At 51.7% G+C, this 21944-nt stretch overlaps 1 protein-coding gene and 1 pseudogene across 3 annotated transcripts in view; one reads left to right on the plus strand and one right to left on the minus strand.

The window, feature by feature from the left end:
• Positions 1–2758: 2758 nt before the first annotated feature.
• Positions 2759–2841, minus strand: LOC114213427 (U4 spliceosomal RNA; annotated as a pseudogene).
• A 7916-nt stretch (positions 2842–10757) lies between these two features.
• The window catches only part of GNB1 (G protein subunit beta 1), a 96377-nt gene continuing 85190 nt past the window's right edge, over positions 10758–21944 (plus strand). For 2 of the 3 annotated variants that reach the window (XM_028108217.2, XM_028108218.2), the window contains exon 1: positions 10762–11000. The gene's annotated coding sequence lies outside the window, so the exon portion shown is untranslated. Of the gene's footprint in view, positions 11001–21944 lie in introns of all 3 variants that reach the window. The other variant, XM_028108219.2, reaches the window with a different exon arrangement.

Here is a 21944-nt window from a genome sequence, read left to right on the forward strand (position 1 = left end):
TCAGACAGGCACCCTGGTGTTACCCCTGCTCCTTCCATGCCATCATCCCTGACCCACCACAGCCTCCCCATTCAAGAATACATGGCCCTGTCCAGCCTGTCCAGCCCACCGTGCTACCCTCCACACAGCTCACCCTGCCCTGAGGCAGCCAGAGGGGGCCTTTCCCTTGCTTAGACCCCCAGGGGTTCCCATCACCATGACAGGACTTGTCGCCCTCACTGCCACAGGCTCTAAGGGAGCTGACCGCCTCCGAATGGCAGGAAGACCGAAGACATGGCCTTCTCCTGAGTTCATCTTTTTTTAAGAAGTAGATGATAAATGCCAATGGCCTTTTATTTTCAGCAAAAGAAAAGTAGTTCCTCAAATTCCTATGGAATTGCAAGGGACTCAAAATAGCCAAAACAATCTTGAAAAAGAACAGAGTTGGAGAGTCAGAGGACTCACACTTCCCGATTTAAAACCTATACAATGAGGGTGCATGAGTGGCTCAGTCGTTAAGCGTCTGCCTTAGGCTCAGGTCATGATCCTGGGGTCCTGGGATCGAGCCCCATATCGGGCCCCCTGCTCGGCAGGAGCCTGCTTCTCCCTCTCCCACTCCCCCTGCTTGTGTTCCTTCTCTTGCTGTGTCTCTCTCTGTCAAATAAATAAAATCTTTAAAAAACAAACAAACAAACAAACAAATAAAACCTATACAAGGGCGCCCGACTGGCTTAGTTGGTAGAGCATGCAACTCTTGATCTGGGGGTCATGAGTTTGAGCCCCACGTTGGGCATAGAAATTACTCAAAAAATAAAATTGTCCCTCTTGGTCTGCCCTGTGGGCCATATGCTCCGGTGTCCTCCACTAATTGGCCAGGGGTGAGCACCTGACCCAGGACACTCTACTCATGGGCTCCTGAAACATTTCTGGCATAAAACCCACAAATCAGAGCTTCATTTGGGGCATCTGGCTGGCATAGTCCGTGGAGTGTGCAACTCTTGATCTCAGGGTTGTAAGTTTGAGCCCCACATTGGGTGTAGAGATTACTCAAAAATAAAAATTAAGGGCTCCTGGGTGGCTCAGTTGGTTAAGTGACTGCCTTCGGCTCAGGTCATGATCCCGGAGTCCTGCGATCGAGTCCCACATCAGGCTCCCTGCTCAGCGAGGAGCCTGCTTCTCCCTCTGACCCTCCCCCGTCTCATGTACTCTCTCTCTCTCATTCTCGCTCTCTCAAATAAATAAATAAATCTTAAAAAATAAATTAATTAATTAAAATTAAAATTAAAAATATTTTTAAAAATCTACAGAGTTACAGTGATTGAAAACAGTGTGGTATTCGTAAGAACAGTCATATAGACCAGTGGAGTACAACGGAGAGCCTAAAAAGAAACCCTCACATGTGTGGTCAATTGATTTTCAACAAGGATGCCAAGACCATTCAATGGGGAGAGGACAGTCTTCAACAAACGGTGCTGGGAACACTGGATATCTACACACAAAAGAATGAAGTTGGGGGCACCTGGGTGGCTCAGTTGGTTAAGCGACTGCCTTCGGCTCAGGTCATGATCCTGGAGTCCCAGGATCGAGTCCCACATCGGGCCCCCTGCTCAGCAGGGAGTCTGCTTCTCCCTCCGGCCCTCTTCCCTCTCGTGCTGTCTATCTCTCATTCTCTCTCTCACAAATAAATAAATAAATAAAATCTTAAAAAAAAAAGAACACTTCAACTTAAAAAAAAAAAAAAGAATGAAGTTGGACCCCTACCTCACACCACATATGAAAATTAACTCCAGGGCGCCTGGGTGGCTCAGTTGGTTAAGCAACTGCCTTCGGCTCAGGTCATGATCCTGGAGTCCCGGGATCGAGTCCCACATCGGACTCCCTGCTCAGCGGGGAGTCTGCTTCTCCCTCTGACCCTCCCCCCTCTCATGTTCTCTCTCTCTCTCTCTCATTCTCTCTCTCAAATAAATAAATAAAATCTTTAAAAAAAAAAGTGTTTAAAGAAAATTAACTCCAAATGGGTCAGAGACCTCAATGTAAGAGTTAAAACTATAAAACTCTTAGGAGAAAACACAGGAGTAAATCTTCATAAACTTAGATTTGGCGGGCGCCTGGGTGGCTCGGTCGGTTAAGCGGCTGCCTTCGGCTCAGGTCATGATCCCAGGGTCCTGGGATCGAGCCCCACATCGGGCTCCCTGCTCCGCGGGAAGCCTGCTTCTCCCTCTCCCACTCCCCCTGCTTGTGTTCCTGCTCTCGCTGTGTCTCTCTGTCAAATAAATAAATAAAATCTTTAAAAAAAAAAACAAAAAAAACTTAGATTTGGCAACGGTTTCTTAGATGTGACACCAGAAACACAATAGCCAAGAAAGAAAAAAGAGATAAAGTGGACTTTATCAAAATTAAAAACTTTTGTGCATCGAATGACGCTATCAACAGAGTGAAAAAACAACTAACAGAACCAGAGAAAATATTTACAAATCACATATCTGATAAGGGTCTAGTGTCCAGAATATATAAAGAGCACTTACAACTCAACAACCACAACAAAAAAAAGTTCGAAAAAAAGGCAAAGATCTGGAATAGACATTCCTCCAAGGAAGATATGCACGTGCCCAATAAGCACACAAAGAGAAGCTCTGCATCACCAGTCCCTAGGAAAGTGCAAATCAAACCACAAGGAAGTAACCACTTCACACTCATAGGATGGCCACAATCAAGAAGGCAGATAGTCACAGGTGTTGGCTGTGGAACGTTTGGAACCCTTGTGTGTTGCTGGTTGGGAATGTATTGGGAAAAGTTTTCAATTAGCAATAATCGCGCCTCGGATAAACCTCATTGGCTACGATACTGCCACTGCGCAAAGCTTGCTGGTTGGGAATGTAAAATAGATCAGCTGCTGCGGGAAATAGTTTGGTGGTTCCTCAGGGTAGACACAGAGCTATGTATGACCCCAGTTCCACGACTAGATAAATACAAAAAAAACAAAACAAAACAAAACAAAAAAAACCCACAACTGAAAACAGGTGTTCAAACAAAAACTTGCATGCTAACAATCGTAGCAGCTCTAATCACAATGGCCGAAAGGTGGCAACAGCCCAAACGTCCATGAACAGATAAACAAAGTGCGGTGTGTCTGGGCATGGAATTATTCAGCCGTAGAAAGGAATGAAGCACCAACAGCTGCTATAAGGTGGATGACCCTTGAGAGAAGCCAGATACAAAAGATCTCATGTTATATGATTCTGCTCATATGAAGTACTTGGAACAGATGAATCCATGAAAACAGAAAGCAGATCAGTGGTTGCCAGGGGCTGGGGGTGGAACGGGAAGGGACTGCTCAACGGGCACGGGGTTTCCTTCCGGGCCGATGAAAATGTTCTGGTAGGAGACGCCGCGGATGCTGCACAATATGGTGAAAGTACTAAATGCCAATCAACTGTACCCTTCAAAAGGGTCTGAGTGGAGGCGCCTGGGTGGCTCAGTTGGTTAAGCGACTGCCTTCAGCTCAGGTCATGATCCTGGAGTCCCGGGATCCAGTCCCACATCGGGCTCCCTGCTCAGCGGGGAGTCTGCTTCTTCCTCTGACCCTCTTCCCTCTCGTGCTCTCTCTCATTCTCTCTCTCTCAAATAAATAAATAAAAAATCTTAAAGAAAAAAAAGGGAGTCTGAGTGGTAAACTTTATGTGTTGTGTATTGTGCCATTATCTAAAACAGAAAACCCTGTGTGTGGGAGGACCGGAGGGGTGTCCCCTGCTGGTGAGGGGAATATGGGGTGCCTTGTGGGCAGGAAGTTCTTCATGGAGACCCAGTACCATGAGCTGAGCCGGTGGGCTGGGAACACTGGCGCTCGGGCCATGATGTTGAGTCCCTGCCGCCTCAGGGGACACGCGGTATGGAGGGGTCTTTTTCTTGGAGACGACAGTCCTTGCAAGTCTGTGCCAGAGAAGGGGCAATGGGGACAATGACCAGGATACAGGCCCAGAGAAAAGGCTATTCTCATCAGGTGCCCCACGGGCCAGGGTGTGCCCCTGTGTCAAAACCCAGCTGGCACGGGCTGTCAGATATGACCTGGCAGTTTGTGAAAGATGCGGCACGTAATGTGGCATGACTCAGTCCATGCTGCAGCGGCCACGGCATGGCACATAACATGGCCGCACTGGGGATCCACACCCCTTCCCCGCTATGCCGCTGGTCCTGACTCTGTCCTGCTTCCCCAACTCCAGGGAAGGCCGCTCAGTGCTTGCCCACCTGCTGGAAATGGCCTTGAGTGGCATCTTCCTATCAGATGACTGCAGTCCAGAATCCTCGGGGTGCCCCTGGGTCCATCTTTGGGCTGCCCCTTCCCTGGCTGGGCTGGACAGGGCAATGGGTTCAGGAAGGCTTAACAGGCATGCCCGGGCACTGGACCACCCATCCGCCTCCTGCCTGCTGAGCCACAGATGCAAGCTGTTTACCTGGCAGGTGCTGGTGGAGCTAAGTCCCAGAGCACTATCTGTGGGGAGATGAGTCCCCAGAACAGCCAGGGTGCCCCTCCCCAAGGCAGGGCACCGGCAGTGGCAGGCCGGCGGAGCTAGAGACCAGGACAGGCCTAGCACCTCCCTGGGCATGTTACTGTGATCCCCACACCACGCCTCCTCCCATCAGGCCCTGCTCATCGTGTCTGCAGCAGCAAGTAAGGGGGGAGGTGATGTGCAGGCTGCCCCCACTCTGGGCGGGGGAGTGTCAAGCCTGGGCTCAGGCTGGGGTGCAGGCAGAAGCCTCAGTCACCCTGCATGGGCCTGCAGCCCACCAAGCTGGTGTGGCCTACCCACGGTATATGCAACCCTGGGGCTGTGTTCCCACTTCCTGGCCTCAGGGACCACCCCCCCCCCCAAGCATGTTCCAGCCTGTTGGCGGCACCTAGGATAGGAGGCTTGGCCAGGCCAGGGGTGAGGGGGTGCCCAGAGTCCCAAGGCCTGACTGAGGCAGCAGCCACCCCCAGGCCCCCACCCAGCAGGTTCTCTCTCCCAGACCCCATGCACTCTGGGTACTGGGGCCTCCCTGCATTCCCCCCTTTCACCTGGTCCTGGGTGTCAGGGTCTGGGTGTGCCCCTCTCTGACCCTGGTCTCTCTCTGAGTGGACATCACACTTTCTGGGTCCCTGGCTCAGTGTTCCCAGTCCTGGCCCAGGATGCCCGTGGCATGGCTGGTAGCCATGCTCCCACGCTGGGGAGGTGAGCATCCAGCTTTCTGCGGGCCGCTGGGGGAAGGTCTGCCAAGGGAGCCACCCAGCCCAGAACTGGAAATGCCCCTGCCTCCGGAGACCCCAGAGGCGGCTGTGGCCCTGCCTCCAGCATCCGGTTTCAGGATGGAGCAGGCCAGAGGCTGGGGCACAGGGAACCGGGGTGTCTGCGGGCCTTGAACTCAACAACCAACAGAGGCTTCATTTTATAAGTAGCTCAGCTGTTGCCCAAACCTTGCTTTTAGCCAAGAGGCAGATAGGGACCCCTGTGCATTTCTCTGTCCAGAAGCCCTCTTCCTCCTGGGGACAGCACCCGCTTTTGCTCTGGGGAGTGCATGTTGTCCCCAGCCCAGGGCACTAACCGCGGCCCCTCCTTTCCCTGCCTCCAGGGCCACACAAAATCTGACGGAGGGCCTTCAGAGCAACATACAGATATCTGTCTTGGGAGCACTGTGGCTGGAGATCACAGGAAGATGGGCCCCGAGAGCCTCCAGGAACACCTGGATCCAGGGATGCCTGAAGTCGGCTCACAGACTCATCCCCTGAGTGAGCGGATTGCCTCCTTCACATAAGCTGGTTTACACTCCCGCTACCTGTTACCTGAGCCTGGCTGACCCGACTGGCATGTGTACATCTGTGCATTCCTGTGGGTACACACGTTTCTGGGGTACACGTGGGGAATGCTGCTCTGCTCGATAATGGTTGCATCTTTCTCCATCAGAGAGGTTTGTCTCACTCCACAAAGGATGATGTGAAAAGCCTCTGCTTGGGCCGGTCTGTGGCACCAGAGCCATTGGATGGAGCCAGGCTCTCCAGCTCTACGGGTGCAGGTCCCACCCCCCATCTGCGGTGTGACCAGAAGTACCCGCCACACAGATTACCACCGAGGAAGGTGGGCTCTCCTGTTACAAGTGTCCTGGGAAGTCCGCCCCGATGCTTGCTGGAGCTGAGCACGGCCCCCACGGCCTCAACCCACTTGGGAGGGCTCCTTCTGGGAGTGGCAAGGCTCCGGGACCTTCCCTTGGGCGTCTGCTCCAAATCTCAGGGGAAACTTGCCCTGCACTTGCCGTCCCCCCTCACTTGGCACTTTCTGATTCTCCACTGCCCCCCCAAGTTTTGGTGGCCCCCATGAGGGATGTCTGCTTTGTCACCAAAGGGAGGTGACGGGGAGGATCATGGGCTTGGAGGTCCGGTCATGGGAGGCACGGCGGGGGACCTAAGGACAAGGGACAGGCCTGGGAGAGAGAGGGGCTGCTTCTGCTGCATAGGGGGAGGGTCCAGGGGTCCTTCACAGTCTGACAGCAGCCAGGGGCAAATAGCCAGCATCCTCCCTAAGGCCACAAGGCACACTGTGCCCTGCCACCTCAGGCCTTGATCCTTTCCTGGGCTCTGAAGCTGCCCACCGCTCCAAGCCCCGCACCGCAATGCCTGCCACTCCTCAGGCTCTGCTCCACTGACGGTCACCTTTCCGCTGGTCATCCCGCTCTCCCCTTGTCCCTTCCAGCAGACCTGCCCCACATCGGGGTGGACCTGGGCCTTCCTGGCACCCGGTGGGCACTTGGAGAGGGCACTGCTGAGAGAAGGAAGGAGGGGCGGGCTTCCTCACCATCCTGAGCCCGTTCTGCCACCAGACCCTGCCTCTGGCTGCCGCAGAACTGATCAGTGCTTCTTCTGGATTACCTACGTTCTGCACCCTCTCCCTCCCTTCCTCGTGCCAGGCCTGTCCTCTGGGGCCAGGGGCCTCATCTACTAGGAGCCAAGGCAGGATGGCTGCGGTAGAAGAACAGACAATGCCCTGCGGGAAGGGAGCGGCCCCTACAGCCCTGAGACCCTTTAAAGCTAGGCTTGGAGCATAGCCCCTGGGCTTGGGTCCTGGTCATGTGCACAAATTGTTTGAATAATTCAGATTTAAAAAGACCTACTTTCCGGTCAGACCATTTCCTGCTAAAGAGCAGATGAAGGGGGAGCATCTGAATAATGCATTTGCACACCCTAGGTTTTTAGTGAAGGCTGGGCGCTGAGCCAGGACCACTGCTTTCAGCCTCAGGCTCTGCTCAGCCCTGCAGCCACCTGGCTGGCCTGGCCATGGGCTGGGTGCAGCTGACAGGGTGTGGCCATGGACTCAGGACTTCAGGCTGATCTCTAAGCCACTTATCTAGAGAAGGGAGGCGTATGTCCAGGAAATCAGGAGAAGCCTAAGTTCCTGGCCAGCTGGGCACAAATTCTTTCCGTGGCAGCGGGTCCATCATGAGCCCTGACTTATGCCCCACTGAGGAGGAGGCTGGGCGGCAGATGGGAGCCCAAACTGCAGGAGGCCTGGACAAAAGGGGTGGAGGGGAGGGGAGGGGAGGGTGGGCAGGCTCCCCAGAGTGCCCTTCATTTTTTTCCCTTTTTTAAAAAAAGATTTTATTTATTTATTTGAGAGAGAGAGAGAGAGAGAGAGAAACAGCACGAGAGGGGAGAAGGTCAGAGAGAGAAGCCGGCTCCCCGCTGAGCTGGGAGCCTGATGTGGGACTCGATCCCAGGACTCCGGGGCCGCGACCTGAGCCGAAGGCAGTCGCCTAACCAACTGAGCCACCCAGGCGCCCCCAGAGTGCCCTTCATACCCTGGAGGCCCAAAGGTCTCTGGCTAGAAGCTAGAAGCTCCTGTAGGTTCCTGAGAGCTGACCGGGGCAGGTGTCCCCAGGGCTAGAGGGCCCCTGCTACTTGGGGACTGGCCTTGGAGTGGGGAGAAGAGCCCTGGGTCCCTGGCTTCTATGCATTGAAGGGGGATGAGGCCCCAGTCTGTGCAGGGATCTGGAAGTAAGGGCCCAGGGCTCTCTACTCCTTTCATCCCACCTTCCCCTTACCTTTGCCCTCACGCCCATCCATAAACATGTATAGGAGGGTCTCAGGCCTGGGCCACAGGGCAAGTTCCAGGGAAGGCCTTGCCCTCCCCCGCAGACCTACAGATTAGCTGGGGGCTCCAGGTCTACACCCAAAACCTCAGATGGCTGGTGCAGGCTCTGGCCTGCTGTCCTCATGTGTGGCCTTGCTCTGTGGCCTTGGGGTAACTGGGGATGGGCCCAATCAGGGCTGCAGTGGCCTGTGGGACAGGGGAGCCCTGGGCCAGCCCTTTTAGCACCCCTGCTGCCCAGTCAGGCCAGGCTGGTGGAGTAGGGCTTCTGAGCATCCCCCAGGCTTCTTCCCATCCCCACAGGAGTACAGAGGTCTCCACAGAGACCATCGCTCCCATTTCTTTCTGCTCTGCTGCTGGCCCTGCCCCACCTTGTTTCCCCTTCCTCCTTCTCCTCCTTTCCCATCTCATTTTCCTCTTCTCCCTCCTCATTTCCATTTTTCTAAGTCCTGGGCCTAGGTAGGCCCTGAAGGCTGGCATCCGACTTGCTGGATTCAGAGGGATGTCTCTGACCCTGCGCCTAGGACCGTGGGTCCATTGCTTCTGGGACCCACCTGCCAACCTCAGGACACTCATCCTTCCAACTTTGCATCGTCCACCTCTCCTCTGGAGCAGCGTGCAGCACCGCAGAGTCCCCAGGGCTGCCAGCCGTGTGCTGGACAACAGTGACCGTTCGATTCCGACACTCCCCACTCCCCTGCCCCTCTGGTCGTCATGCTGAATCTTGTCCCTCTCATTCAGAGCACAGAGCATCGCTCACACCCCTCTCACCCATCCCATAAGCTTTCCCTGAGGACCCACTGTGTGCCTCATACCCTGCTTGGTGGCTGGAGCAGCGGACAAGAGAGTCAAAGTACGAGCTTCGTCAGGGGAGATGGACAAGGGGCAAAGCTGCCCGCAGATGAAACCGTGTGAGGTCTCAGGAACGAGAGCTAAAGAGAAATGCAGCCAACAAGGCACTGGGGAAGGACAAAGGGGTAGGGGCCGGGGGAGACCTCTCTGTGGAGGTGACTGGAGGTAATGGGGGAGACCCTCCTGGGCAGATGGAGCCACAAGGGCAGAGTGTGGATGTGGTGACTGGTATGTTTAAGGAGCGGCAAGGGGGACAGAGGAACCTGGAAGCTGTGGGATGGGCAATGGGAACTGTCATGTCCGCCGAGCAAGGTGGATCTCCTTGCTGGGGTGGGACTGTGGTGGCCCAGTGGAGGGGTTAGGAGGGTGCGGTGGCAGCAATCATGGGAGATTGGTTACATGGTGGGGGGTACTTTGTGTGTGTTTGTGCATGTATGCTTATACATACATTCGTTCCCTAGCTCTGTCTGCTGAAGCAATGGTATTCCTGTAGCAGTGAGCACACCTGGAGCCCTGACCCTGGCTACTAAATACCATTCCCCATTAAAGGACACCAGGGCTCCTTGAAGAAATGGCTGAATTCAGGGCTGGGCAGGGAGAGTGTAAGCTGAGCCTGGAGCATCCGGTACCAGGAACTGAGGAAGGGGTCCAGGAATGATGGGGACATGCTTGTATGCTGGTAGGAGATCCCATGGAGTGGGAGGGGGAGGGACAGGGCGCAGCCCACGCCTGGGTGGGAAGGTATGGGCTCCAGGCTGGAAGGATACACACGGGCCTGGAGGAAAAGGGGCCCGCATCTGGCCTGGGGTGATTAGGGTCAGGGGCTGCAGGATCCAAAGGGAGGGAGCCCGTGGGAACTGGGCTGCCGGGGGCCAGCTTAGCTGTTAGAACTGGGGAGCCAGGGGCCAGTTGGAAAGACAGAGGTGGTGGTGGGGGACCGTTCCACTGACATTCCTGGGGGTATCTATGGGCTGCACATATATGACCCACGTTCACCTCCTTTCTGCTCCCACCTGAGGGGCTTCAATTCTCAGCAGCCTTCCCAGAGGTTGACCAACTGTCTCCCTCCTGACACTCTTTTCCGTGGTCACACCTCCCTGTCCAGGCGGCCATTCCCAACAGGAGTGCCTTAGGCTTGACCTCCCGAGACCACACTGCCTGCACCTGCCCAAGCTCACAGACTGGCCCTGTTCCCCCGTCCCTCGGTTGGTGGGCATCCACTCGCGGGCCGGGAGAAGCTGGGCTTCCCTAGAGGCTGACCCCGTCAGTGTGGGTCCCTGTGGGATCCAGTCAGCTTGGTTGCACCCCCAGGCCTGAAAGCCGGCCTGGTCTGGGTGTGTGCACGTGCGGGTAGCCGTGCAGAGTGCAGGTACGGGGTGCTGAATGCCGGGTGCAGGATGCCAGGTGGGAGTACTTGGCATGTGTGCGGGATGTAGTGCGGGATGCGTGTATGGGGGACGGGTGCAGGGCCAGGAGAGTCCCAGCTGTGGTCCTGCAGACTCCACCCACGTCCCTTTGGCTGGGAAGCTGAGCGGGTGCGCCGCGGGGAGGCCCACGCTAGCGCAGGGCCCCGCGCGCAGCTCCTGGGGCACCCGCGAGGGACGGACCAGGCCTGGGGTCCTCCGCGATCTGGTTCCCCTAGGGCGGGCGCGGCCCCTTTAAGTGGCTCGCGCACGCTCCTGGGGTCGGCGCTGGGAGAAAGCGCGCTGGCGTGCGCGCGCCTCGGCCGCGGCCGGGCCGTGCGTGCGCGCGCGGCGTGCGCGGTGACGCGGCGTGGGGTTTCCCGAGGCTGCGGGCAGGGGCCGCCGCGCCCATCCCGATGGCTGGAGGCGTCTGAGGGGCGGACGGAGGCGGCGGCGGAGCGGGAGCGGGAGCGGGAGCGGGAGCGGGCGCGGGCGCGGGAGTGGAGCAGCCGCCGCGGGACCGGACCGATCCTCGCCGGCGCACCTGCCCGCAGCGCCCGCGGAGCGGCCCGAGCGCGACCACCTCCAGAGCGGCGGCCGAGGCGGCTGAGGCGGCGGGGCGCGGGCGAGTCAGGCGGGACGAGGCGCCGAGGTGAGCGCGGCGGCCCCTGCCCCTGCCCCGCGACCCGGGCCCCGGCCCCTCCCTCGCAGTCGCCTGCCCGAGCCGCCCCGCCCCCACCCTCCCCGCCCCCACCCCGCCGCGGGCAGCGCGTCTTCCTGCCCCGCCCGGGTGGGGTCCCGGGCCGGGAGCGGGTGGGGACCCTGCGGGCTTCGGCTGGGGTCCCGGGCCCCTGTCCTCGGCCGGGTGTCCCAGGTCCGGAGTTCGGGATCTGCGGCCGGGCTCTGGGCTCTCTGGCCGGGATCGGCGTCCGGAGCTCGGGCTCCAGGGCAGGGGTCGGAGGCGCCGGGGTCTGGGCGCGGGGGCCCTGGGATCCTGGGTCCGGGTCTGCGGTCCGAGCTCTGGGGTCCCGGTTCCAGGCCCGCGGTCCTGGGTTCTAGGCTTGGCGTCGGGGTCCGCGGTCCCGGGTCCCGCGTCGGGGTCGGGTATCTGGGCCCGCGGTCCTGGGTCCCGCGTCGGGGTCGGGGGTCCGCGGCCCGGATCCGGCCCGATCTCCCCGGGGGCTGTGCGCCGCAGGCTGGCCCCGGCGGGGGTGCGCTGGGCCGGGGTCTCTAGGCCGGCCGGGCCGGTGCCGCGAGAACAAAGGGAGCGGCGGGGCTCTGCAGCGGGTTGAGGCGCTCGCCCGTTTCTCCGGAGGAACGTTGTGTTTTAAATACACCTTTCCTGGGGCCTTTGAAGTTAGTGTTTGGTGGCGACACGGTGAAGGAAGGGGGACCGTGAAATGAGGAAGCTGAGGCGCGGCCGGCGGCCGGGCGCCGCTGACGGTTCGGGGTGGGTTGGAGGCAGACAGACACAAAGAGCCGTGCTGGGAAGACCGAGCCGCGCGACTCTCGGCTGTTTTCGTTTTTAGCGGAAAGTGGGAGGCAGCCCCACCGCGAGCCCGCTGTCGTTTCCCCCTCGCCGGGTGCGGCGCCGGCGGGGCGGGGCGGGGGCCGGGGGGGTGGTGCCGGGCGGCGGGGCCGGGCCGGGGTCCCCGCGCCCCCCGCCCCCGCGCCGAATGAATGGCTCGGGCCAGGCCCCGCTGCAAGATGGCGCGTCGCCGCCGCTGCCATTGTCAGCCGCCGCGCGCTCCCGGCCTCCTGCGCCCCGATTGTGTTTTGGGCCCCATTTACATTATTTAGAAGGACCGGGGCGGCGGGGGGGAGAGGGAGGAAGTAATCCCGGGCCGCGTGTCCCCCTTCGCCCTGCGAGCTCTGCGCTGGCAGCGGGTGGGGGTGGGGGAGGAGTTGAGCCGAAAATTCCGCCCGGGTGGTGGCCGAGCCCTCGGACTTTTGAAGACACCCCCCCCCCCGTATTTTTCCTTGCGAATTGTTTGTGATTCAGAAGGTATTTAAACGTGTCTTAAGTCCTTTGAATTACATAGTTCGCATACGGAAGTAGTATTAGCTGTATCTGCTTAATTCCTCTTTATGGAAGCTTTGTAGTTGGGATTGTGAGATCCATTTACTGAAGAGAGACAGCGATGTGTGAATTTTCATGTTGGAAAAGGAAGTTGCTGGACACTGACAGCCACAGAATACTGAATTTATGTGTCAGTGATGTAGACATGTTCATCGGTAGGTTTAGTTTGGGGGGGCTCTTCTCGGTGTGTTTTCGTTTTTACTCTCCATCTGATTGCACTGATCTCAATATTTGATGGCCAAGCAGCTGCTTAAGAGATTATTAACTAGGAAAACATGTACATTATTTTTATGATTAGCAAATAAATGGAAGTACTAGCTTTGTAAGAAGTTCCTTTCAACTCTAGATACAGTAAGGTCTTTAGAGAATTGTTATCAGTGAGAATTTTGCATGAATTTTCTGTTTTCGAATTTGAAGCTTCAGTATTTTGGGGGGTTGAGGGGTTCACTATTTTAAAGTAAGGTTTTAGTTTGAATTCTGTTAAGATAGGGTCTATTCTAGATTCTTCCGGAAGGTATATATTGCAACAAGAAAGTGAATAGGCAGTTCCTTTTCTGCTTCCTTACTAATATTGGGTGTGTGGGTGGGGACAGAGTTGGTGCCACCAACATGGAAATGGTCTGAGAACCTCTACACAGCACAATTGGATGGTAGCTTTCGGCTTAATTTAACTTTCTAACAACTAGAACTGGCCAGAAATGGAGAGTATCTGGAATGGTTGGTTAGAGACCGATCCTGTCAGACCCTGTTAGGGCTGTTGTCCGGGGTGGGATCTCTGGAGGCTGTGAGGCTGGGCTGCAAGGCCTCTGTCCAGGTGGAGACTGCTGGTTTGCTTACGTGCTTCTGGATTCACTGACATGAGAAGTGCTACACGTTTTTCTTAGAAGTGAGAATTTAGGAAAGCAAAGTTAAGTTTTGTGATTGTGCCTGTGACTTACTCCCATTTTTTTGCTGCTGGGGGACCAGTGTTAGGGCTACATTCCATCTTCTGTTGGAATGATTCAAGAGTATGCATATAGAGGAAATTGTTCAACCATGCAGTTTTGACTCAGAATAGAGCCTTTCTTAAATGAACACGTATTGGACAAAAACTATTCCTCTGGTATGATACTAGTGTTTACCACGGGGCTGTATGGATATCATCACATAAGTACTCAGCCATTTAATTAATGTCTATTGAAGGACATTAATGAAAATAAAGATTTCTCTTTGTTTAATATTTTGAGTTACTTCTGTTTTGGGGGATAGTTGCAGTTAGTTTCCTCAGATTGAATTTTCATCTCAGAGCAGATTTAGAAGACTTTTAAAAGACTGCAGAATAATGTCCTTTTTTTTTTTTTTTTTAAGATTGTATTTATTTGTGAGAGAGTATGAGTCGGGGAAGGGGCAGAGGGAGAGGGACAAGCAGACTCCCTGCTGAGTGGGGAGTCCAGCTCCAGGCCAGGACCCAGGACCCAAGCCAAAGTCAGACACAACTGACTGAGCCACCCAGGCGCCCCTGTACTGTCTTTTTTTTAGAGTAAAACTTAAAAAAGTTCTTTTCAAAATTTTTTTTGTGCCTAGTGACTTTGATTGCAAAGCTTGAATAACCTTGGTAGACTTAGAGTGACAGCTTGAGAAAGGGACTCATTTTATGAGGAGTTAACTTACTTTTCAAAGCTCTGTTCTTTTACTTTTTACTTTGCTAAAAGTTTCTGTCTTCCATTGGTTTGTTTGAAAAAGTTGTATTTCTACAGATTGCTTTGAGAAAGGTCTTCAGGATATCTTTAGACTACCTACCTACCATCAGTTGGCTTTTTAGCTAATACATTCTTTAATGACTAACATTGATTTTAGACAGTAAATGCTGTATTGGCATTTATTATAGTTTCTTCACTGGATTGTTTTTTTCTCTGCCCATGTTGGTTTCTCTGGCTCATGTTGGTCTCCAAATTGGATTAAATTCTTACTGTCTACAGACTTTGGCTTTTAAGAGCATTAGTGGATTGGTAACAGATATTCTCAGTGTTATTATCTGGGCTTGACCATATGGCATGCTATATTATTTTGAAATCTCTGTTATCGCAAGTCTAGTAAGCCAATGAACAAAAAAATCTTAGAATCTTTAACCCTGGGGATAATTCTGATTTCGGGTTTGCATTCATTGCTGAATGGTTAAGAGAAATTATGAAGTAAGATGGGTCACTTAAGTGTTTGGTTTAGTGAACATAGAATAAAGACGTAAAAAGCTTTAATTGACAGGTCAGAGACGCATTTCCCAAACACAGCGCGTAACGGTGTAACGGTGGAAGGAAGGGGCTGGTCTAAACGTACGTTGGGGGGGGGTGTGCGTACATTGGGTAATGCAACATCATGTTGACTATTCTGGTAAAAAAATGGAGCAGCACTTTTTAAAGCTATGTGTTTTGTTCCAGAACTCTTATTTAGGAAATATAGGCAATCTGTAGGCATTCCAGTTGGTCAGAGGAATGCCAAAAGCTTTTTTTTTTTTTAAAGATTTTATTTATTTATTTGAGACAGAGAGAATGAGAGAGAGAGAGAGCGCACATGAGAGGGGGGAGGGTCCGAGGGAGAAGCAGACTCCCTCCCGAGCAGGGCACCCGACGAGGGACTCGATCCCGGGACTCCAGGATCATGACCTGAGCCAAAGGCAGTCGCCCAACCGACTGAGCCACACAGGCGCCCCGGTGCCAAAAGCTTTTTAACCCTTTTAGTCCTATGGTGGCAGTGCCTTGCATTAGCTGTCACAGTAATGGATGGGAAAAAACTCCTGCTGGCTTCCAGTGATAAAAAAGCTTCTTTTATAGAGCAGTGTTGCTTTCTTAAAGACTTAAGTAAGTATCCACTTACTTGACTTACTAACTTAAAGTTCTGGGGAAAGCCATTTCTACACACACGGATTTAAAAGACCAGGGACAGCTGGCTGGATCATTCGGTAGAGCCTGCAACCCCTGATCTTGGGGGTTCATGAGTTTGAGCCCCACGTTTGGGGTAGAGATTACTTAAAAAGATAAAAATAAAAAAAGTTAAAGATCAAGTTAAGATTAGGGTAATTTTTAAGAGATTATTCAGTTGAACCTATATTGTCACTGATAAAAAGTTACGATTTAGTAATTAGGCACTCCAAGCTTAAAAATGCATTGTACCAAGAGGGAGAAAGACTTGTATGTTCTTTAGCCTGTCAGGACTGGGATTACCAGGGTATTGGTTGAACATATTGGTTACTTGTGGATAATTGTATATTTATGTATACCTGTCTCCTGACTCAGTCCTGTGGCAATTATAAAATATATTCCTGATAAATATTATAGATTCTCTTGACTGCCTGTCCAAGTGTTGTAGTTGATAACGCTTTAAAAAATTCTGGACTTTTTCTAATTAGACAAGAATGTTAAGTGTTAAAGCCTCTAGAGTAGGTTTTCAAAAAATTGTTGTGGGAACTTTAAAATAATTCCTAACTTGAGAGGGAGAGAAATTCCCTCCTTTCTGAAAGGACTGCCACTGTGGAGTTAGAGCCCAGCTCTGTAACTCAGCTTGCTGGTTTGGGTACGGATTTTGACTTCTCTGTGTCTCTTTCCATAACTGTAAAGCAGGTGTTCTGGAACCGCCTTCCTAGGGTGGGTTTGAGGATGGAGTGAGCAGACAGATGTGTGAAGCTTTTAGAGCAGTGCCTTGCCCACAGTACACCCTTTAGCCATTTCTGCTGCTAGTGGCCTTGCTTTGTAAAAGTCCCTTTAACCGTGGTAATGTCCTATGTTATTGGAAGACAGCTTACTAAGAGATTTTTTCTTTCTTCCTAACAGTTCCAGAGGGATATTATTAATTCAGAGGATGGAATAGTTGTATCAGCTGTCTTCTTTTTTTTTTAAGATTTTATTTATTTATTTATTTGACAGAGAAGGACACGGCGAGAGAGGGAACACAACCAGGGGAGTGGGAGGATGTGGGGCCTGATCCCAGGACCCTGGGACCATGACCTGAGCCGAAGGCAGCCGCTTAACTGAGCGTTAAGACTGAGACAGACTGAGCCACCCAGACGCCCCTGTATCAGATGTCTTTGCAAATCCCTGTCAGATTTACTACCTCACTTTCTCCAGAGTCTTCTCACATTGTTTTCTTTTCTTAAAGGGCTTTCTTCACCTTTATAGGAGAATTTTGATACTGTAATTCATTTTGAAAACTGGCAAAATTATTGTTTATTTTTCAAAAGATTTCACCACACCCCCTATGATACTGAATTTTTTTTGATTTTACGAAACAACTTTTGGTGTCCCTTGATTTGTCAGTTAGAGATAATAACAATGAAATATTTTTCATATATTTTTATGAGTACTATAACTGGAAATTTGTTTAACAGGTGCTTATTCAGCACCTTCTCCGGTAGGTGCTGAGGCTATAAACTGCCACAGAATGGGTGTGTCCCAGGGCCTCACTGAATTTATAGTTTAATAGCCTAACAAGCAGGTGCAAAAGAGAAATCCAAGGGCAGGGGGTTACAGGGACAGCTAGAGATCATGACTGAGTCAGGGGCTTAACCGACCGAGCCACCCAGGCGCCCCAGGAATAAAGTGTGTTTTAAAGTTGAGACCCGAAGGACCCTCTAGTTGGATGGAGCCTCTCTGGCATGCAGTTGGTGGGTGGAGGGGAAGGAAAGTGTGTTTGAAGCTGAGGAGATTGAGTGTTTCTCATGCAGCCACCAATTGGCCTCCTTCACCCACTGTATCTCCAGCACCCAGAACAGTTGTCTATTGTGTGGTAATGGTAGGTGCTCAGTAATTATTTATTGAATGAAAGAGAGCACAGCTCATCAGGGATGGAAATTCCAAACTTTAACCCTGCTTTTACCTTGAGGGCTCTGGGGAACCTTTAAAGGGTTTTAAAGAGGAGATTGACCTAATCTGGGCCATGGCGTGGTACTTGAGCTTGGAGCATGTTCAGAGGAGGGAGGAAGACTGGCCAGAGATGGCCATCTGGGGTGCTGGTGTAGAGAGGAAGGGGTCTGGACTAGGGTGGTAACAGCTGGTGACTGAAAGATGTGATGGCTGCCTGGAAGGCAAGAAGGGAAGAAGACCACAGGTGTCTGTCTGTCCTGGGCATCTGGGTGGATATTTGGCATTTACTGAAATAAGGAGCAGTGGTTTAGTAGGGGTGGGGTGGAGTTTAGTTTATGCATGTTGGGTTGGAGGACTCTAGGACATCTTCCTTCAAGGGTGGATCAGTCCTTAGGCTTTTGGTTCCTCTCCCTGTGAAGCTCTTCTAGGGGTTGGTTTGTTGAGTTCACTGTCTTCATTTCTGTTCAAATATCCCTGCCTCAGAGGTCATTCTCTCATTAATCTCTACCATTTTACCTTGCTCTGCTTTGCTAGTCCTTGTGCTGATCTCCCCACTAGTACTAAGCTCCATGAAGACAAGAATTTTGGTCACTGGAGTATTACAACCTCTGAAACAGGATGCCCAATAAATAATTGGATTTTGTGTATGTGTATGTGGAGCTCTGGAGGAGTGGTCTGGATTGGAGGCAGGCCTTTCAGAGTTAACACTATTTAGATGGTAATTGAAGTTTTGGGAATCATGATTACTGGGGGGGCGGTCTTAAAGTATGATCTGGGACTCTTTTTGTGTGGTTGATTGGGTCAGAGCTGCTTACGCAGTCATTAGATGCTATTTGACATTCACTGTGTTGACATTTGAGTTGATGGTACCAGAGCAGTGGTGGGTAAACCGCTGGTTCTTTAACATGAATCAAGGCTGTTGATATCAAACCGGTTATAGTATTCATTGTAGTCATAGTATTCACCACCATGAGCTTGTGTTTAGAAAAATCCAGTTTAGTGTCTTTGATGAAGCATAAAAATTAATTTTATTAAACTTTAACCCTGAGTACCCATTTCTTTCCCAGCTGAGAGATGAATTGGGAAGCAGGCATAAAGCACTAGTGTGCCCTGGAGTACTGTAGCAGTCTTCTGGACAAGTGGTTGGGCCATAGCGTTGAAGGTACAGCTGACAGAAGATGGCCCTTTAGATTAGGCTTAGTTATACGGCATATACTTTCTTGAAAATGAACCAAGTGAACTAGATATTTCAAGGAATGTAACTGACAGTATTGTTGGCAGTGATAAAATTTGAGCTTTCAAATGGAAATTAGAATTTTGGAAAACTTGATTCTGCTATCATGAGCTTGACAGCTTCCCAGTATTTAAAGACTTCTTGTAGGTGATGATGCTTAGGAAATGTTTCTTTTTAATATTATGTAATGAAATGTGTCAACATTTGGAAGATTTGCTTAATTTAGTGAACTGATAGTTTCCCAATGGCCTGTGTGTGATGCTGCTAACTCACAGATGGTAAAAGACCCATTCAGAACACAAGAATGGGATAAATCCCATGGAATTTAATGTAATGGTATTAAAAGTTAACTGACACAGTTTCAGATTCCACATTGGAACTTCCCTTTTGTAGGAAACTTACCACTTGTCAAGATTTGATTTAGTATCAAGACTGTGCACATTTATTTGAAAAGGTTGTTAAAATACTTCTTCCTTTTCCAACTGTGTATCTTTGTGAGACTGAATTTTCCTCCTATATTTCAACCAAAGCAACATATGATTGCAGCAGATTGAGTGCACAAACAGACATGAGAATTCAGCTCTTCCCTGTTCAGTGGACATTAAAGAGATGGGGGCTAAAATGTAAAATACTGCTGCTCTTCTCATCAAATGATTTCTTAGTTCTTTTTTTAAGATTTTATTTATTTATTTGACAGAGAGACACACAGCGAGAGAGGGAACACAAGCAGGGGGAGTGGGAGAGGGAGAAGTGGGCTTCCCGCGGAGCAGGCAGCCGGATGCGGGGCTCGATCGTAGGACCCTGGGATCATGACGTGAGCCGAAAGCAGATGCTTAACGACTGAGCCACCCAGGCACCCCATTAAGATTTTATTTATTTGAGAGAGAGAGAGAGAGAGAGAGCATGAGCAGAGAAAGGGGCAGAGGGACAAGCAGACCCTGTGCTGAATGTGGAGCCCAACAGCGGGGCTCAGTCCCAGCACCCCGAGATCATGACCTGAGCTGAAGTCAAACGCTTAACCAACTGAGCCACCCAGGCACCCTTCTAGCTATTTTTTGTAAAAATGTCCTTTATGGTAATATATAATAGGCTTACTAAACATTTCATTTATTTTATTTTTTATTTATTTGATAGAGAGACAGCAAGAGAGGGAATACAAGCAGGGGGAGTGGGAGAGGGAGAAGCAGGCCTCCTGTGGAGCAGGGAGCCCGATGCGGGGCTCTATCCCAGGACCCTGGGATCATGACCTGAGCCGAAGGTAGACGCCCAACAACTGAGCCACCCAGGCGCCCCGGCTTATTAAACATTTTAAAACCTTCTCTGTTTTGGGCGCCAGGGTGGCTCAGTTGGTTAAGTCGCTGCCTTCGGCTCGGGTCATGATCCCAGGGTTCTGGGATCCAGCCCCATATCGGGCTCCTTGCTCAGCAGGGAGCCTGCTTCTCCCCTCCTGCCATTCCCCCTGCTTGTGCTTGCTCTCTCTCTCTCTCTCTCTCTCCCCCCCCCTCCTTCTCTCTGTGTCAAATAAATAAATAAATAAATAAATAAATAAAATCTTAAAAAAAACACAACTGTTTTAATTTCAAACATAGTAAATATCCATAGATAACCCACGGAAACAAAAGCCCTCGGATCCTCAGTTTATTAAGAGTGTAGAGGGAGCCTAAGAACAAGCCATCTGAGCAGCAGTGATTTGGAGAGCAGTGCAGTGGTTAAACCAACTGGGCCACATCTAGGGAATTGGCCCAGGGTGCCTGCAGGGACCAGAGAGGTCCTCATCTGGACATGAGCACTCTGTCCTGATACGTTCATCTCCCCTCCTCCCCCTGCTGTTTGAGCATTATAGGTGTAGGATTGTGCCTTTTCCTGGGGAGAAGAACCCACAGATTTCTCTGTAAAGGTTGAAAACCTGCTGTAGCTGGAGAACAGGCCTTGGGACAGAGTCCTGAGTGGGGTGTGTGGCTTTAAGGGTGGGTAGAGGAAGAGGAGCTTTTAAAAGAGTGATCAGAAGTTGGGAGAGTATCAGAATACAGTGTTAGGGCCTACCACAGTCTTGGGCAGGGGTGGGGGGGGCTGGTCAGAGTAACAAATTCAGCTGAGAGAGGTAGACCAGAGGATTTACTGCCAGGATTCCCCAGGGCCAGGGATTGACAGTGTGGTGTGGGAGGCAGTGAGGAGGGAGGACTCTGCTCTGTTCTGATTTCAGATAGAGTAGCTAGAGCATTGTCAGGTGTGGAGAGGAAGGAACCTGTAGAGGAGAAGGGGGAGCAGCGGTAACGTGCTCACTCAAGGGCCGAGCAGTGTCAGGGAGCATCTACTGTTGAGGCAGTGAGGGGAGACACCAGCTCTGCCCTGGTGAGAGGGACATCTATGAGGTGGTGGGAAAGACTGCTGAGAAACAAGGCAGACAGGGCCATAGGGGTTGCAAGAATTTCATTTTTTTAAAATTTATTTATTAGAGCATGGGCAGGGGGAAGGGCAGAGGAAGAGGGAGAAATAGACTCCCCCCTGAGCAGGGAGCCCCACGCAGACCCAGGACCCTGGGATCATGACCTGAGCCAAAGGCAGATGCTTCACTGACTGAGCGCCACCCAGGCACCCCTCTAGAATTTCATCTTGAAGCCAGAGGTTGAAGCATTTGAGCAGCGAGCAGGAGATAGAGGATGAACAGGATCTGGGCAAAGAGAAGCCCTGGGCAGGACTGTGCTTGGATTTATACTCTCCACTTGGCATAGATGTTTGTATATGTCAAATATGTTGGGAGAAGTACTCCAGGATTTCCCTGTTGAAATATATTCCTTCAGACCTTGGCCTGGCACCTCCACCTAGCATTCCCTTGGTAGTAGATGGACTTCATTTTGCCCTGTTGGTGATCCCAGTGCTGTTAGCTCATGTTTGTCGTGTACCTAGCATGCCAGGCGCCATGCTAAGAACTTTATTATTACCATGTGATTCTCGCATCAGCTCTGAGGCAGGTACTTTGAATAGCCCCATTTCACAGATGGCTAAACTGACGGGGATTACGCAGTGGGACCGTGTTTGAACTTGAGTCATTTGCCTCTAGAGCCTGTGCTCTTAATTATTACACTGTGGACCATCTAGCATGAGCTCTTCTTCCTTACTCTTTCATCTTGGAAGGCTTATGCGTCGGCATCTCCTTCTTCATATATTATTAAAGGGAAAACTCTTCCACTTGAAAACATATTTACCAGCAGTTTTATCTTTAGTTTCTTCAGGGGCTCTGTAGTAGAACAGAACTTTGTCAAACATGACAAGGTCTCCTTTTTTTTTTTTTTTAGGTTTTACTTAAGTAATCTCTGTGCCCAACTTGGGGTTTGAACCCACGACCCTGAGACCAAGAGTTGCATGCTCTTCCAGCTGAGCCAGCCAGGCGCCCCTAAGTTGACTTAAGTCTTCTATAACTTAACCTCCTCATTAATTTTGGTGTCTTTT

This window comes from Eumetopias jubatus, unplaced genomic scaffold (genome assembly GCF_037043125.1).
Source record: "Eumetopias jubatus isolate StellerSeaLion01/CBP00866 unplaced genomic scaffold, mEumJub1_p1.0 scaffold_4, whole genome shotgun sequence".
Taxonomy (NCBI): domain Eukaryota; kingdom Metazoa; phylum Chordata; class Mammalia; order Carnivora; family Otariidae; genus Eumetopias; species Eumetopias jubatus.